This window comes from Phaenicophaeus curvirostris, chromosome 1 (genome assembly GCF_032191515.1).
Source record: "Phaenicophaeus curvirostris isolate KB17595 chromosome 1, BPBGC_Pcur_1.0, whole genome shotgun sequence".
Lineage (NCBI taxonomy): Eukaryota > Metazoa > Chordata > Aves > Cuculiformes > Cuculidae > Phaenicophaeus > Phaenicophaeus curvirostris.
The window spans coordinates 45,596,857-45,599,632 of NC_091392.1; positions in this window are offsets into that span (position 1 = coordinate 45,596,857).

Below are 2,776 nucleotides of genomic sequence, written 5' to 3' on the forward strand. Positions count from 1 at the left end.
TCTGGGGAAGATAGCATTAGAAGTAGGGGTGAAAAGTCTTACCAACTCCACCCATTGCCAAACATCCCCCAGCTGGCATAGATTTATGGAGCTCTGAACAATTGCATGGCCATCCCAGGAGGAGGTATGCCTTGCAGACCCAGGTGAAAAATGCCTGGGGAAGGGTTGCCTCTTGTTGGTAAATCCTGTTTGTGGGGCAGTTACCATACTTTTCTGCTTTCAGGCTCAAATTTATGACAATAGTACAAGGATTTGTACTACTGTGGAGTTAAGAAAACAATTGGCAGGATAAATACTTCTCCCTCATGCCATTTAGCAGCAAGAGAGACAGCTTGTAAACTCCTCTGGTATACATGGAGACTTCCCTCACCAGCAATTCACAGTTTATCTGTCAGCCACCCCCTCCAAGGCATCAGCTTTGGTTCAGATTCTCTTTTCTTCTACTTTGGAAACCCTTTGAACTTTCCAAACAGGTGCTTTTCAACATCATTGCATCTTATCAGTCACAAAAGAAAAAGCTGGCCATTGCAACTTGCTTAGGAATAAGTGCCCTCTACCCCCACCTATACTCCTAAAGATAAAACATTATTTTCTTTCTCTCCTGAGCTATGAGGCAAGCCAGTTTGCTAGTAATCCCACTGGTCACTTGAACTTCCCAGTCAGGCATCCACTGCAGGGAGAGATTTTTTTTTTTTCATCATAATGATGAATGCCAGTGATTCCTCTTCTGAACTATTTCTATCTTCTCATTAGTTTTCATTTCAGGAAGAACATGTGGTTAGACGCACTCCCGTTCCTTCCCTCTCCCAGCCCCACTGGCATTTCTTGCCCTCTTCTACGATTTCTCCTCACCTTTTAAACCGCTATGGCTGTGTCTCCCTGTCCTGCTGGTTCTCTTCTATGCCTTCCTTATTGGGCTGTTATAATTGTAATGGCAGGCTCTGCCTTATTTGCCCAATGAACTGTCAATTCTTGAGCTGATATCCCATCATATGACCTCTTCATGGAGCTGAGACCAAATTACTATGTAACCAGGGGGCAATAAACCACACCTGATAAGATGAAAGGCTTTCGGCTTTTTCCAGATTCAAGATACTAGAAAAGCAGTGGGGGCACTGGAGAAAAGAACAATGAAAGGGGTAAAAAATGGTGCAGCCCGTCGAGGTGAAGAATATTTAGTTGTCTGATTTTATTAATCAAGCTTCTCTCCAGGCAACAGGGTAGACAAGTGAGCATCTTTCACACTGATGAAATGCATGAGATAGAGAAAGAGAAGTGGTATCCCTTTCATCCCTCTGCCCAGTGGTTCACTGGAGCAGTTTGTGTAAAGGAGGTTGTCCTGTGTTCCTGGATGGGTGATGAGGTGCCAGCTGTTGCGTGGTGTAAAAGGTGGTGTGGCCTACTCTGTAAGCAGAGGACACCTTGCCATTTCAGTCAGTGTGTGCAGGAGGATGGCACTGGCCAAGCCATCCTCTCCTGCTTTGCTGCCTGTGCCTGTAATTGTGCCTGGTCACACAGAGAGGGGTGTCTTTCCCTTCTCTGCTTAGGAAGAATGAGAGAGTGGGTAATTTATGGCCTGAGAAGAGGTAAGAGTGTCATCTGTGTGCAGAGAGAAGGGAAAGAAAGATGCTCTGAACCTACAACCTGGATGAAAATTGCCTGTTTAATAACAAGGCTCCCTTTTTATCTTGTGATTTCTGATTGAAAAAACATGAAAAAGCACAAGGAGAAATCTGGTGCATTCTCTTTTAAATGCTTACTTTCCATACTCAGCTTGTCAAAGGCGCTAAAAAGGGGGTCAGTTCTTGTGTTTACTGGCTTCCTATAGAATAATGGCTTCAAATCTTGCTCCCTGGATGTCATGACTTGAATGTCCTTGATGCAGCTTCCACTGTATTAATTTAACACATATGACAGTGTCTGGACTCTCTGATGCTTACTGTGCTATCTTTTATCTGTAAACTTTCAGGCACAGGGCAATCAGTTCTAGGGGCCAGGAGCCTTTGCTTTTTAAAACTCCCCTACTGCGTATTTTTCCAAAGGCTCTATGTTGGTGCCCATGGATTTATCTGCTTCAGTTGCCGAGTGAAGTCCAAGAAAGGGTACTTTTTCATTTGTTGTGGAAAGCTGTGCCTTTTTTTTTTTTTTATTAATGCCTTTTTTGTGTTCAAGGGGCTCATTTCTTGCTGCAGATTGAGGAGGAGTAGGATTTCACAGGAAAGCCTGGTAAGTCCCAACACTCCTTATGAGAGGACTCATATCTTTGGAGGTCACTGGCTGGGTAAATTAGCCTAGAGACTTTCAGGGCAAAAAAATACGCTTCCTGTTCCTCCTCTTTGCACCTGCTCCATTTTTGCTGAATGAAATACAGACCATTTTGGAAGGAAGAAATGCAGCCTTCTGGCAGGTATGTCTCTATGAAAACTCACACTAGCAGCTCCCAAAGAAGTACATGCACCTCCATGTTAAAGATTTTCTGAAGAGACCCGAGACAGGCACACTCCAGGTTTTCATCTCAGTGAAATATCTTTATTCAGCGATCACATTGACAACATATAACAAGTGAAACCCGAGTATCTCCGTATTCAGAGAATATGGGCTGCCTGTCTCTGCTGCCAACACGCTCTGTGTAGGCACCTGCTGAGACAATGTTGTAGTCCCATGTCACAAAATCAAACTATGTGTGTTTGTATAACTATTCCTTCTTAGTTTTGTGACTTTAAACCTCCCTGCTGCTCACAGGGACAGTTGATTTGCTGTATGTGTTTAAATGAGA